Source organism: Natator depressus, chromosome 15 (genome assembly GCF_965152275.1).
Source record: "Natator depressus isolate rNatDep1 chromosome 15, rNatDep2.hap1, whole genome shotgun sequence".
Taxonomy (NCBI): Eukaryota; Metazoa; Chordata; order Testudines; family Cheloniidae; genus Natator; species Natator depressus.
This window is the reverse complement of record NC_134248.1, coordinates 24,331,146-24,347,209: the sequence shown is the minus strand read 5'-3', so window position 1 is coordinate 24,347,209 and position 16,064 is coordinate 24,331,146. Positions and strand designations below refer to the sequence as shown.

The window sequence follows — 16,064 nt, the reverse complement described above, 5'->3', positions numbered from 1 at the left end:
CCGAGAATGAGGGGGACGTGTATGGCAGAAACTTTGGGAAGGCTCAGGGCTAGCTCTAAACTCTCAAGCTTGCCCCAAGCTCCATACTGGGCCAAACCTGCCCATCAGACTCAAGCCCCCTTCCTCAAACTTTAGGGAAGTTCTTTGATCTGCATTCACATCCATTTTGTAGCTCAGGCCCATCTCCATCATTGCCTTGGTCTCCTCCATATTAGCATGGTTGAGGGATAAATACCCATGTTGCAGCATTCAACTGACAACTCTCACTCAGTTTCCCTGCTGCCTGGGAAGTGTCGCAGACTTTGCCAGCTCTAGTTTAGATACCAATATGGAGAGATGACCTCCCTGGAAGGATCTGCATCTGCAAAACTATGGTGGACATCCATTGGGAAGTGGCCGAGGTATACTTCCTGTTGTGAGCAGTGTGATGTGTTTTGCCTGGTCCTTGTTAGACATATAAGAACACTTTCAGAACTCAATGTAGTCCTTCCCTTCCTGGCATACCAGATTGAACGCCAGAGACCGAACATGCAGCATTCTCACCTATCTGACATTTAAAGTGAAGTAGAGCAAGATGAACAGTTTGTTGCCCATAATACCAGTTTCTAACAGAGCCCTTTTATTTCTTGAACTGATCCAGTCCCTGGGAAAACCCCTCAGCATGCATGGCTTAGCTTCTGCTCCACCTCGTAAATGGCCTTGACGACATATTCTAGATTTCTACACACTTTCGGGGAATTAGTGTAGTCCAGTGGATAGGGCACTTGAGTCAGGAGACCTGGATTCCACTTTAGCTCTGCCACCGTGACCTGGTCGAAGTCATTTCCCCTCTCTGGACTGCCAGTGGAATTTAGATCAGGCCCTAACACAACTCTCCAGAGCCAATTAAAATACAAAGCAAGAAACTGTTTTCCCTGGAAAAATGTTGTCAATTTTTTTTTTTAAAAAAAGAGCCCTATGGATTCTAAACAGTAAAACCCCGTGTCTGGGTGTGTGAGTCTAGCTCGTAGTTGATGTGTTCCCCTTCACATGAGAGGTCATCACTTAAAAAAACCCATAGTTGACAGGGACAGCAAAGTTTTGAAACACTGACAGTCAAAGGTCAGTTTTAAAAGCAGGAATCCCTTAAATGAGACGTGTTCAGCCCATGACCTGTACTTTAAACTGCAGCAATTTTGCATGTTATTCTTTCTCCTCCCCAAAACGCAGACAGAAACCAGATCTGACAACATTCGCAATGAATTTTGCAAATCAGAAACACGTGAAACTTTGTCTAAAAGGTAAAGCTGTTGTAAAAATCAATGTCAAAGAGAACGCTTTGCCAATTCAATTATACTAGCCCCTCTTAAAAAAATGTAGGGTTATTTCAAGCCCCATAAATGTACTTTGTACTAACATCCGAATTTTGTAAATATTCTCCTGGGGTAAGCCAGGCCTCTCAGGCCAAATCCTCTGGAAGGGTTATAATTATTCATAAATGGGCTTACCTTGTTTGAGTCACTAGATTTCAACAGCCTTCAGCCTGGGTCCACAATCCTTAAATGACATTACACCAGGAAGTGCCTGATAGTTGCCATGCAGGTTTCCCACAAATGGGAACTAGACATGAAAAAATGTAACACAAAGAATGGTGATTAGACATGGCAGCTGCAGCATACTTGAAGGATGTTTAGCGCTTACACCAACTCTCAGGCAAGATATGAATGACTGTATCCATTCTAATTAATGCAAAACCAGGAAGTTCCCCAGCTACCCTCTTCTTCTCAAGGTGCATCTCATTCTCAAAGTGTGGCTCTAAAGAAAGAAAGCCCAAAACATTAAGACAGGCAGTGTCTACTATCCAGGCTACCTGTTCAAACCCAGGCCAGCTTGGAACGGATCCAGTGACACCTGGAAACTACAATGAACTTGCAGCATCACAAGTTACCGCATGGGTGTACAATGACAATAATAGCTGGGATTTCCAAAGGGGGCTCAGGATTTGCCACACGCCCCTTTGAAAAGTGCACTTGACAATTTGTATTACTGCAACTTCATTCTACATGGAGGCGGCTAACCTTGTAAAGGAGCTAAGATTCCAGGAGGAAATCCTGGCTCTGCTGAAGTTGAAGGCAAAACTCCCATTGGCTTCAATGGGATCAGGATTTCACCCCAAAAGTTACTGTCTCTTTGTGCTCCTCGCCTATCTGTATCCACCTGCTGGCTCTTGTCTTGTATTTAGACTGTATGCTCTCTAGGGGAGGGACTGCCTTCTAGTTCTGCTTTTGCACAGCACCTAGCACAATGGAGCCCAGGTTCATGACTGGGGCTGATACTGCCATACAAATAATAAGGGTTTCGGGTTCGAGTTGTGACTCACCTCAGACATCTTGAATAACCCTGGCAAGTCGCTGACACACCTAACCAACGCTTGCTCACCTCACTGAGGTGTTAAGAGGCTTTATTCCTTTATGGTTGTGATGTGCTTTGAGATCTTTGGATGGAAAGGGTGATACACGTGAAAAAGTAGTATCCGTAGCTAATGCACACCCGCCTGTATAATATAGGTTTATTTTATCCATAAGGCCCCTTCACCCGAGGCAGATCAGGTGATCTCCTTGCCTCAGAAAGTGACCAGTTAGTCTCATCTTCAGAAATGTGCAGCTACCAAACCGTAAGACAATTCAGTAAAATATCTAAGAACTAAATACCAACACCAGCAATTTCAGAGCAGCATAGACTGCCAAGCCAAACTCCGGACGACCCCGTGCCTCTTGTATGTGACAGAAATCTTTTATGAATACACACCGAATACAAAATCCATTACAGAAATACTTTGGAAATCTGTACATGGTTATCTCGGAATTGAACCACGCCAGGAATTTGGATAAGATTTTGCTTAAACATTATCATCACCGGCCTTTGATCAGATACAGATAAGTTAGGTTTCGAGCTTGCAAAGAGAGTGGTCCAACAGGAATTGGAAAAGATTAAACTCACATGGTTCAGTTTAGGACAGGTAATGTTTTAAAGCACTAAAGCAACATTAATATAAATCTGTGTTAAAATGGTGCTGTAATTTATAAGAGGAGTTTTAAAGCTTGCTGTCCCTGACTTTTCAGCACATTTAGAAGTGTGTTTTCAGCATGGAGCTGAGTGAAAAAAGCTTCAGAACTTCCATTATGGAAGTTGAACACGTATATTTATTACTGTTTTTATCCTTTACCTTTGCCATCTTCCTCGGTTTCAACATGCACATGACGTGACTAAGGGACAGATCAAAGACGTATTTTGTTGCCTTTTAAAAACAGGATGATTCATAATTTAAGTAGGTTATTAGTAAGTCACTAATCTAATATCAGCCCCAACCAAAATCAGAGCTCCATTGTGCATGTTGCACCAAAGAGCTTTCAGTTTAAATAGACCAGATTGACAAAGGAAGGGCCATCCCCATTTCACAGACGGGGAAGTGAAGCGGAGGGAATGTAAGTGATTTACCCAAGGAGTCTCTGACAGAGTCAAGAACTGAATGCAAATCTCCCAAGTCCCCGTCCAGAGCCTTACCCACAAGCCCGTTCTTCCTCTCTGTGTAATATAGCTGAGGCCATTGCACTGACTATGGCAAACCCTGATCACCATGGGAGAGGAATAGTCATTCTCCTTGGACATTCAACTCCTACATGCAATAAGTATCTGGAGTTTCTAAGGTTTTGCCGTGCTCCCTCTTGTGCCATGTATGTAATTTATGAAAAGCAGAGAAGCATGCGCCATTTTCCTAGCACGGAATTGGGATAGCAACTGGGAGCAGGAAATATAAGTCGAGACACGGAGAATCAGAGCCAAAGGAACTGGAACATGAGGAACAGTGTTTGAACAGATTCATTTCCAGAGCAGAAAATTAAAACCCCTATAAGAGATGGGGATCCTCCCCAGGGAACATGTTCTGAAGGTACCACTCAGAGCAATCTGGTGGATTCTAAAAACAAATGACTTTGCTCTTTGGAAGATATAATACAAGTCAGCTCTGGTAGCGATGTGTTAACACCGTGTTCAGCAAAAGGGGTGGATTTCCCCACATCCCCAGCTCAGATACTGAGAAAGATGCTAAATCAAGAAGACAAGACAGGAAAAGGCAAGGAAAGTCAAACAACGTGTGAAGAACTGTTGAATGTGTAAAGTAGAGGGATTACAAGTGTAACAGAACAGGAAGGAGTTGGCCAACATGTTGGCCCTGTTGGTGGGATGGGCAAATTCACGGGAGTCAGTGATTCTATTTCTCAGAAGCAAGTCATACAGAGACTGGGGACAATTATCACAGTCCCACTCCCCATCAGAAGAGACTGCAAAGGAAGAGTCTGAGAGCCCTCTCCAGGGAGGGGATAATAAATCCACCTGCTCTTATTTACTGTACAAGTACCTAGAATGACTAGGTGGCAGACAGATTTTAAACTACATGTAGTGTCTACCACTGACTCACTCTGTGACCATGGGCAAGTCACTCAACCTCTCTACCTCAGTTTCTCTATCTGTAAATATGATGCCAATACCTACCACGCAAGCCTGTTGTAAACCTTAATTAGTGGTGATTAAGCTCAGAAGAAAGCTGCCAGAGAACAGAACAGTATTGCTATGATCAATGGCACAATCAGAAAAACAGCAGTTAGGGCAAATCACAAGACACGACTCTCAAATATCAGGTCAAATCTCATTTTTTCACAACGTTGCTGATCGCACTGTAAGAACAGCAAGATGCCTTAAAAATGCTGCATGACCAGAAGCTAAACTGAACTGTCAATGCTGAGCCCAAACGTGGTGCTCGTCAACTAATAATTCAGCAGTTGCTCAATAGATCAATTAGAATCACCCCAAAAACATCAACGTTTTTAAGTCTCCTTTTCTTTTAAGTATTGGATCTGGTTCTGTACATGAAACCTTGCTGGCAGAAGGAAATATATTCAAATCCTTGCAGGCAATAAAATATTAGAACACTCTTTAGTTGTATTAGGGAGGAAGTGCACAATGGGGAGATAATATTCTTGCAATGTTTTTTTCACAAATTAACTGGCAGATGCAAAAGCAGTTTCCATCCAAAAGACTGCACTGATGTTGCATCCAATCTCATGAAAACGGCCATAAAGTCTGATTTACCAAGCTGATTTCCGTGGCTCTCTGCCTAGGTAAACAACATTCTAGACCCAGACACTATTTTCAGGTATCAATGTCAGAACACCAACTTCCTGATGTAAAAATTGTTCTGTGAGTTAAAACTCCAACACTGAGTTTCTCATTAGGAAACATGGAGCATGGATAGCAGGGTGAAGTTTGTGTGAAGACCATGAGCCTTGCAGCTTTCAGATTGAAAACAATCCTACTAGAAACCGGGAAGTACTCAGCTACCATCTGTCGTAGATGCTTACTCAGAGTATCTGAGTTTCTCACAATAATGTATCTCCCCGCGCAGCACCTCTGTGAGCCAGGGAAGTGCTGATATCCCCACCTCACAGACGGGGAAGTGAGGCACAGAGAGGGCCATATTTACACAGGTATTTAGGGACCTAAAGATGCAGATAGATACCATTTAGATACCATTGGCATTTACAAAAGCTCCTAAGTGAGCTGGGGGCCTAATTCCCACTGCCTTTCAATGGAAGTTGGATGCCTAGCCTGCTTAGGTGCTTTTGTAAATCCTTCTAGGCTCCTCTCTGCATCTTTGTACACCAGGCCAGAGGTGACTTGCCCAAGGTCACAGGAAACCTGTGGCAAAGCAGGGATTTGAACCCAGGGCTCCCAAGCCCTAGGTTAGAGCCCTAACCACTACCTCACCCTTTCTCAGCAGAGCAACGCTGTTCTGCGGAGGGTTTGCAATGGAATTTCATGACGGTTCTCCTGCTGGAAGAGGTCAGTGTACCCTACCAATAGAGGGCCCAATCCTCAACCCATAGTCGCACAACTAGTTCCATCAACAAGTGCTTTCTAGGAAAGTTCTTCTGTCTCCACAAGTACACATTCTATGTTTAATCTCACCACTGACACTCTTCCTTTTGAGTTCGGGTCCAATTGCACAAATCAGGCCTACATGAGTGAGTAAAGGCGCAGGATCAGGCCCAAAAATCAAAGCGTTTAAGCCACTGTCAAATTATGCAGATTCAAGCAAAATGTAAAGGGCTGACTTCGGCAACATCATGAAACATTCACACACTGCAAAGCAAAAGCCATAACGTGGCTGATCTATCTAGGCTGATGACTTTCCCTGCTAAGATCTTGGCTCGACTACGTTTTGGCTGAACATACATTGTGTAGCTTTAAATATAGGTACAATATTTGCATTTGCCCATCGAAACTGAAACACAAGTTCTGGCCCTTAGTGACATTTACGAAGAACGAGGCTCATTGCTGAGCGTACACGTTTTTCCCTAACCCAACTTTGCACTTTTAGAGTTGAATAAACTTAGGGAAAGTTCACAGTGAACATGTGATCTGTAACTTCATACAGTAACTAGCTATAAACCATGTGCCTGTGTTGACTCAGAAACCAAAAAATGCCCTCAAGAAATATTTCTTTAAAACCAATTTAAAAATAATCAAGACACCACTCAAACATATGATCTCAGGTTGCACATAGTACAAAACCAGAGACTTTTTTCTTTCTAATAAGCATAGCAATGTAAACACAGCTACAGTCATTGTCTTCTAATTAGGAGGAATCTGCCATGGGATATTTATAAATCACTTTGGGAATGGTTGGATATAATGAATGTGGGTTGCCTGCTTGCATAGTGAATGAAGTTTAAGTCCCAGTCTCTGGGGACTTTTATAATTAGACTAGAAAAAAGCACTAGCAGTAAATATAGGGAACAATCCTGCACTAACCAGAGAATGGATAAGGTCTCTAATAAGTCTATTCGTTTCTATCTTAATTACTGGATGGGATTTTCAGAGGCACCTAAGTGACTGGTGTTTTGCCAGCATCACATGTTCAAAAGTCATTTATCAGGTCCACAAAAAATAATGAGATTGGTTTAAAAATGGTGAGATGATTTTTTTTTAAAAGGGGGTTCTTTTTTATCTGGCTTTTTGAGTCTTTATGGTTCACCTTCTCAAGCTCTCCTGCATTGCCATGAGAGTTAGAAACTTAGGCCCAGATCCTCAAAGGTATATAGGTTCCTAACTATGGGAGTTAGGTACCTAAATATCTTTGAGGATCTGGGCCTAAGGTTTTTTTGTTTTATATGAAAGCTGAGATTCTCTTCTATTCACATGACTGGAGGAGCTAGAGCTCTAAGGAACAACTCCAAATATTGTGAGTCATATGATAAAACTCAGAGTTGGCAACACTGCTTATTTGATTCAAATAAGTTCCAATTTTTTTCACCGATTCAACAAGGAACATTACAAATCTCAGAGGTTTGATATTTCACACAACAAATCATGAAATTGATCTTGCATCAATTTTTCAGTCAGCCCAGTTTTAAAACCCAATGTTACAGTCCCCCCCAAAAGCGCTCTCGCTAACAGTAGTGATAATGGGAAGGTCTTATGGACCTAATCCTGTAGCTACTCTTGATCCTCCGGAGGAGTCAGTGACAATTCTGCACACGCGGGGCTGCACAATCAGGCCCTTTGAGTTTAAAATTCAGTTCTACTCCAAAAGGCAACTCTATAAATAGCAATGCAGGGCCCCTTCAGCAACTCCAGAGCGAACATGCTCAGTAACTGCAAAGGGCACCTGAGCGCCGAGAATCAAGCTGAGATCTCTCTTTTTAGTGCCTCATCATAAGGAATAAGGAGTCAGATTCAGCCTTCATTACACCTCTGCAATGGCAGGGCATTGAGACGAAGCCCTCAGCAATTCCTGTGCCACCCCATTCCCTTCAGTGGGTTTGTATGGCTCATTGATAGGACGTAATCTTGGTGATAATCCCTAGCTCACTCTCAGCTGTGTTCGCAAAAAGAAACTGAATGCATCCGATGAAGTGAGCTGTAGCTCACAAAAGCTTTGCTCAAATAAATTTGTTCGTCTCTAAGGTGTCACAAGTACTCCTTTTCTTTTTGCGAATACAGACTAACATGGCTGCTACTCTGAACCCTCTCAGCTGTGTGTGTTCTGCAGCCCTCATAAGGATAACAAATAGTAACACTGATTTGGGTCACTAAAAAACAGCAGATCTGACTCTAAATGCCCACACAAGGAGCAGATCTATTAAAGGAAATGCTATTTTTGGACAGATCACTTTTCAAAGCTGAATGCTTGATGCGGTTTCTGAAAGAGTTTTATGGGTAAATTAACCCTACACAGGAAAATTATGGGAAATGCTCCTTCCCACATACTCTGATTCTTTATCTAGATCAGCATGGAATATTATATAAGTGTTTCTAACCTTTCTCAGTTGCTTTTCAAGTTGAATACCAGAACAGAAATGCCTCGTGGCATGATTCGCCTCAACATCTCTGGGATTTATTCCATGACGACCACACAGTGCTTTGGGCCTGTTGGATTCACAGAAGATGTGCCGTTCGTGTCTGCTGCATGGTCTCTGGCGCGCGGACCTCCTGGGATTTCTTAGCTGCGTCTGTGTTGGAGAAATATCGGATACAAATCTTGCAGCCCGGCTTCTGTTGCGAGCCGAGAAAGAGCAAGATCTTAGGCATCCAGGGTTGGAATTTCCATAAACAAATGAAGCCAAATGGACACTTTCATTATTAATTGTTATTATTATTATTATCGACATCTCAATATTATAAAAAAATATATATGAAAACCTCCAGGGCTGTGTCCTTTTCAGATTTCACTGACATCTCCGGGGGAATTTAGAAACAGTCTCCTGGATTTAGAAACAGATTTTCAGGTTTGGGGTTTTTTTAATGAAGGATATTAATGGAACAACTGGCTCTGTCTTCTTTAGAGTGTCAACCTTCTATTTATGTGTTATGCAAAAGAGATGGAACTAAGATTTGGCTCTAATGAAGTCAAAGACAAAAATGCTCATGACTGTGCCTCCAGCCACTCGACTGGAAGTCAGCAAGTCTTCATCTTAATCAAGAGCTTCAGGGGTTACTCAGACCCTGTGAATTTCAGCTACTGCCTTGTCCTTGTTTCACTTCATTGCACACATCACCACTATCAGGAATTCTAAAGACCCAGCCGAACCGGACAGTGAAAGCTCCACCCCTGGGCAAAGCATCTCTTCCCTGGCCTGAAGTCTGGAGCTCTAATGAATATTCCATACCAGTTCCCATGCACAGAACTTCCTCCCACACAGTGAGTTCGGCATGCACTGGCGAGCCACAGTGCAAATCAGAAAGGAGGGTTTGGCCCTATGTGAGCACGTGACAACACCTGCAAATGGTTGGGGACTTGCTGGTGACACCTGCATCTTTCAGGTGCACACTATGAGATACAGCAGCAGCCAGAGAGCCTGGGACCTAAATCTGAAACTGCCAGTAGGACCACCACATTTTCTGCACCTTAGTTGCAACTAGCAGCTTCAGTTTCAAAAACAGCATTTGAAGCTGATGTGACTTGAATTAGGTTGACAGTGCTCACCTTATAGCAGCTGGCAACTAAAAGCTTCTGCAGTTACTGTTTTGATGCACAATCCACAAGAAGGATTTTTTTAAGAGCGCATGGAGGGAGTTCTTTCAGAGTCCTCGAACTCTGAAATAGTAACCCAGAAATAATGCATGGATAATCAGAATGCTTTTAAAGATGGAAAGGGACTAAATATTGTGGGTGAAATTCACTAAAGCCTGAGGAACACAGTTCTCTGCACCACAGGTGCTAGGGTTTTGGGGTTTTACCCTTGTTTCATTTGTGTGTGTGCCCGGCGTCCCATCAGAAATGGTTCCAATCACAGACACTCAGGCAATAAAATTTTACTTGGATTTATGCTCAGTTAAAAAAAATTTGCACCGCAATTAACAACAAGCCTTCCCTTCCCAAATGTAACTGCCTATACAGTCAGCAAAACAGTTCGTAAGACTACCGGTAACTGCGCCATCTGGTGACTCCCAACAACGTTGCTGGGTGCAGAGACATGCAGAGAAATGACTGCCTAAGAAGAAGTACTGCAGAAAAAGGATCTGGTGGTTATAGTGGATCAAAAACTAAAAGTGGTTCAATAATGTAATACAGTTGCAGAAAAGCAAACGTTATTCTGGGATGTATTAGTAGGAGTGTTGTAAGTAAGACACGAGAAGTAAATCTTTCACTCTGATAAGTCCTCAATAGGAGTACTGTATGCAGTTCTGGGCACCAGACTTCAGGAAAGATGTGGACAAACTGGAGAATGTCCAGAGAAGAGCAACAAAAATTATTAAAACGTCTAGAAAGCATGACCCATGTGTGAGGAAAGATTGAAAAACATGGGTTTGTGTAGTCTGGAGAAGAGAAGACTGAGGGGGGACATGATAACAGTCTTTGAGTACATAAAAGGGTGTTATAAAGGAGAGGATGATAGATTGTTCTCCTTTACTTCTTGTCCTGTCCTTTGTGGTTATGGGCTCAAATTGCTTCAAGGGCAGTTCAGTTCGGACATTAGGAAAAACTTCCTGTCAGGATAGTTCAGCACTGGAACAAATTACCTCACGAGGTTATGGAATCTCTGTCATTGCAGGTTTTTAAGAACAGGTTAGATAAACACCTGTCAGGGATGGTCTTGATAATACTTAGTCCTGCCTCAGCGCAGGGGTCTGGACTAGATCCTATGGCGGTCCCTTCCAGTCCTACGATTTTATGATTTATTGCTGCTGTGCCTATGTCCCTGACCAACACAGTGCAGGGTTTATGCACTGCAGAGAGCTTTGGCTGGCCACATGATGGGTGAATTTCACCTGTTTGCACACAGTAATGCTTGGTTCAAAAAAACCCAATCCAAGACAGTGAAATGGGATTCAAACTCGTGTCCAGTTGCTATGAGTGAGTGGGTTGCTTAGCTCTCCCAAGGATTAGCTGATCCAGGAGTCCAAGTGACTGCTCAAGATATTCTGCACAACTTATGGCTTTGGTTCCTCTAAGCAGGAGGAGCAGTATTTCACTGCTCTCTTTACAGGTGCTCAGAGGGAATTTTAGGGAGAAATCACATGAGGCAGGCACTAGGCCAGAATGGATATACGTATTTTTAATTTCCTTCAGCTCGGCACAGGGAGGAAACGCTTTACGAGTTTCCATTTTTGCAAATCAGCAAATGTCAGTGTTATCTTACCATTGTTAGCATGGGCCACTTCTACGATGATATTGTATGCCAATGGATCTGATTATAGCACAGAACTGAGAAAGGCATTGATCTTGTGATCCAAGGTGTAGGAGCTAGAGACTTAAAGGGTCTGATTTATTCACATTATGATACCAGGGAAATATTGTCAAGACGGGTTAGATGTTTTAGGAGGGTTATCAAAGGAGTGTCAAGACGCATTAGTGTTCAGAGGATATCAGTGCACAATAACTGACCATAATGGGGCACTGGTTAAAGAGACAGTCATGATGAAATAAGTCAGAACTGTTTTCAGAGTAACAGCCGTGTTAGTCTGTATTCGCAAAAAGAAAAGGAGTACTTGTGGCGCCTTAGAGACTAACCAATTTATTTGAGCATGAGCTTTCGTCTCTAAGGTGCCACAAGTACTCCTTTTCTTTTTAAGTCAGAACTGTTATTCAGAACAAACTGGATTATTAAAGCTGAGAGTTTAGCTCATTCTCTTTTCACCATTTAGGCTGTTTGTTCACTGGGTTTTTGCCCTTCGCTTGTCTTGGGCAATAGAATTCTGACAGATCGACTTCCACTTTTGTTTATAGCCTGTTTCATTTCCAGGTTCTCATGCCCGAGTGCAGTGCTGCTGTTCTTGGGTTCACCAAGCTGCCAGGGGGATATGTTTAAATCTAAGCCAAACAGGTTGTATTGAGCTGAATAAATGGGAGAGAGGATTTGACACACACTTGTTTGTGCAGGAGACTGAGCTTTCTCATGGGCCAGTCCACGAGGTGGCACTTGCTCCTACAGAACCTAAGACCTTTCTATTCCCAACACAAGGTGCATTTATTTGACCTGGCTTTCACAGATAAAGTTCATAGGACATCATACAAAACAACCCCAAACAAGAACATCCACATGCAATTTTCCTCTCTGGGGTGGGGAGGGGAGGACCAGAGAAGGAACCCCAAATAATAGGTGAGTCTCACATCACTCATGGCACTACCAGAAAACACTCTGACACCATGGTGATGGGCATGGGACAGAGCCTGAATTGAACAGAAACTAGAAAATCAGGCTGGTAAATACATTACAGGGTAATCAGATTCAAAACATAGAGAATCCCTCTAGGCAAAACCTTAAGTTACAAAAAGACACAAAAACTGGAATATACATTCCATTCAGCACAACTTATTTTATCAGCCATTTAAACAAAACAGAATCTAACGAATATCTCACTATATTGCTTATAAACCCTTTACAGGAGTTCTAACCTGCATTCCTGCTCTGGTCCCGGCAAAAGCAACACACAGACCGAGAGAACCTTTGTTTCTCCCCCCCCTCCAGCTTTGAAAGTATCTTGTCTCCTCATTGGTCATTTTGGTCAGGTGCCAGCGAGGTTATCCTAGCTTCTTAACCCTTTACAGGTGAAAGGGTTTTTCCTCTGGCCAGGAGGGATTTAAAGGTGTTTATCCTTCCCTTTATATTTATGACACAGCACTTCTAAGTCCTGTGGCTCCATGTCAGTGCTACTGGGGATAATTGCATTTGATGAATTTCTATGTCACTCAACACTGGAGTATCTGACAGGCATTAAAATGTAACTGACATTAATATTATTATACAAGAGTAAGGGGAGTAACGCTCATAAATTACTTGTAAGGATTCTAAATCTGCAAACGTGGGTTCCAGATTTACTTCATCTACCTATGATGGGTTTTGGGAGCAGTTTAGATGGGACTCCTTCAGGAACTGTGCAACGGTATGCTGGAACACTAAGAATCAGCCAAGGTACATGAAGACTTGTTCAGGCAATTCTAAAATGACACATTTCCATCTAAAACCTGCTCCTAAAAGCATATAATCTCATATACACAATGAAAGGAAAAACAAAACAAAAAACAGTTGATACATACCCAATACTTTCTGGGGGTGAGGCGGGGGAGAAGGGAGCCACTGGATTGTGATGGTGTACTTTAAATGCCCACTAGATGGGGCTATATTTTGTAAATAATTTTGCTGGCAAGTCTTTTTAAGCCAGGTGTGGGGACATGATGCAGCAGACATTTCCAGACACCGGGCTCTGTTGCAGTGACACTTTGGTGCATCCTTCACCCATCGCCAAGAAAATGGGATTTTTATTTTGATGACGGGGCTACGGTTAATACAGAGAAGTAGCTGGGGGAGCGCGGAGAAGAATCCAAGCAACACTGTGAACGCAAGTGAAATCTGACAACGTCTGGTAGCTCCTTTTGCTTGGCTGTAGGTGAATCCAAGGAACTGCAGGGCAACATGCAAACAATGGAGGAGCCAGAGCTCTGCCCCACTTTCACTCCAGGCTAGTTTACTCCCTGCTGCAGTTGGGTTTACTTTTTCCGATGCTCAGGACCAAGAGCTAGCATTCTCCTTCAGTGTGCAGGCTGAGGCCCTAATCCTGCAACTGACTCTGGGGGAGAGCCTTGCATCTGCACAGAGCCTCTACAGGGAGCCAGGGATGGCTCCCTACATGGAGTCAATTGCAGGATTGGGGCCTAGGACTTCGCTCCCATTCCCTGTAACTGCTTAAGTCCCAGTGAACATCCTATGACAGCTATATTCAGGCAGCAACCAATGGACCTTGCCAGTGGGGATTCTTGGCCTCATGCTATTTAACATTTTTAACAATGACCTGGAAGAAAACAAAATCATCACTGATAAAATTTGCAGATGACACAAACATTGGGGAGTGGTAAATAATGAAGGCGGCAGATCACTGATTCAGAGTAATCTGGACCGCTTGGTACACTGGGTGCAAACGAAATGTCTGACAGATTCGGGACACCACCCTGCAGTGCTTTATTCACAACACAGAATCCTCTGCATGGTTAGTGCCTGGAACCCTGGTGTTTTATCTGATCAAATGCTGCAAGCAGATCGGTTTGGCTGCAGTTCATAGGACATTAGGCACATATTAGGGGCATCTCTTCCAATGATGGTCAGATGGTCACCTTTGCTTCCATCCACCTCAGTGGGCCGGGAAGGTGATGGGTGCCCTGCAGGATTGGGCCCTGGCCCATGGTAGAAGTGCAATCTGCAAAGCATTCTTGGTGCTTGTACTTATTTAGGAGGGAGTTGGAGGGACACCTGCTGCTCTTAGGGCAGTCAGCTTCCAGAGGAGAAGGAGGGTCTTATCACTTTCTCACTGCGGACCCCTCCAATCCAGAGGCGGTGGGACATTAGATGGCTCCACCCCTTGAGGTAGTGAGCTTGGTTCCCTGGCAGGAGAGTCCAAGCCAGGAAAGCGTGATAAATGTCCAAACAGATCAGGGAGGCGGAGCAGCAAAGCTCGTGTGGCAGGAACTCAGGGAAGGAGGGTTCTATCTTTTAATGACCCTAAGGGTCTGCCTGAGGAACAGCAGCCAAGAAAATTCCAAGGTGGGCTGGGGCTGGCTGCTCCGGCTTCACTCAGGGGCCAGCATGTTCAAGATGACATTTAATTCCCTCCATAACAGAGCCATGGTAGGCAACAGCCTTTGGACTCCACTGTACGAAGGAGGCTGGGAGGGCTGGGATGTCTTCCCAGGAGGCAGCTTGCTGGGAAGAAAAGCAGGTTTGTCTCTCCCCACTTGCAACGGTTGGCCTTTGCGAGGAAACCTGCAGAGCATTTTAGATGTGGCAACAGAGCCTGATCCCGCAAGCCCTGGTGGGGACAGTTTACTTCTTCTCACCGAGTTCAGTGGGAGTGGAGGCGCTGACTCTTTGGCAGGACTGATCCCATGAAGCACAATGGGTCTGCAGGGAGGCTCAGCAGCGGAGCAGGGTGGTCAGCCGCTGAGTGGGAACAGGGCGCTCTGTTGCATGGTGCTGGGCAGCCCCTCCTGTCGCAGGCCATGGAGTGAGAGTTACCTTGGCAACAAAGGCCTAGCACGAGCACCAGAGTCCCAGAGGTAGAAGGAAGCTTGGGAATGAAGAAGCCACTGCTACGGTGACCCAATCCACTGAAATGCTAGGGGTTTCGAGAGCACTTTACATGCAGAAATGCTGGGAGTGCTACTTAGGTCAAATAGAGACTCTCGGATCTGCAATAAATCCTGGATTAATCACCACACCAGTGCATGGTTCTCAGATTCTCACCCTGGGGCATGCAGAACTCAAGTGAAGCAGCGGTGAGTTAACGAGGAGGCTCTGTCAGCTGAAGGACAAGGAAGCGGGCCTCTTTCATGACTTGCCACTGGGTAGAAGGTGTGTACGTGTCATGCAGCTCAGAGGGGAGGATTTAACTTGCCTAAAAGCTCAACAATGCCTGTGTTCTTCTCTGCAGCTGTTTACTTTGGGAACAGAGAGCCAGGCAGCCAGCGACAGGAGAGTGGGAAAATGCCAAGTGTTTCTATTCTCTCTCGTCTGATATTGTGATGCAGCCACTTTTTGTGTTAAGACGCATAGAGCGACAGGGCATTTGTTCAGGTTACTACCGGAAACGCCACTGCATGTAAAAACCTGGAGCCATCACACCTTACCTGCGGTTCAGTCACCTCAGAACTTGTCCAAGGCACATCTCAGCACTGCAGGAAGTGGGGCTGGTATTTCATTAGGTAGCACTCTTCCCTGTGAGTCATCAAACTACGGTCCTGACCATATAGTGCCATTAGAGCTCCCGGGATGTTTGTAAATAAGACCGGGGGCGTCGATTCCAGTGCTGTGGAGAGCTAAGGCTGCTGATTTAAATTGTCCTGGAAGTTTCAAGTGGGTGAAATGTTTTTCTTCAGAGCTGCAGTGGTCTCATTTCACATCAGAGGGGGCTGCACTGCACTGGCAGAGGAAGGGCCCCCTTCCGACTAGGAGGTGCTACGCCGGGAGTTGTCAATTCAGAGACTCCAAGGCCAGAAGGATCATGTTGTTTGACCTGTGTAAACATGGGTATTA

General features: G+C 44.2%; 1 protein-coding gene across 1 annotated transcript in view; it reads right to left on the bottom strand.

Annotated features, from left to right (window-relative positions):
• The window catches only part of CCDC92 (coiled-coil domain containing 92), a 111,351-nt gene extending 102,814 nt beyond the window's left edge, over window positions 1-8,537 (bottom strand). The window contains exons 1-2 of the mRNA XM_074973279.1: window positions 8,358-8,537; window positions 1,488-1,599 (exon numbers count right to left, since the gene is read on the bottom strand). The gene's annotated coding sequence lies outside the window, so the exon portion shown is untranslated. The remainder of the gene's footprint in view (window positions 1-1,487; window positions 1,600-8,357) is intronic.
• Between the last annotated feature and the right edge of the window lie 7,527 nt (window positions 8,538-16,064).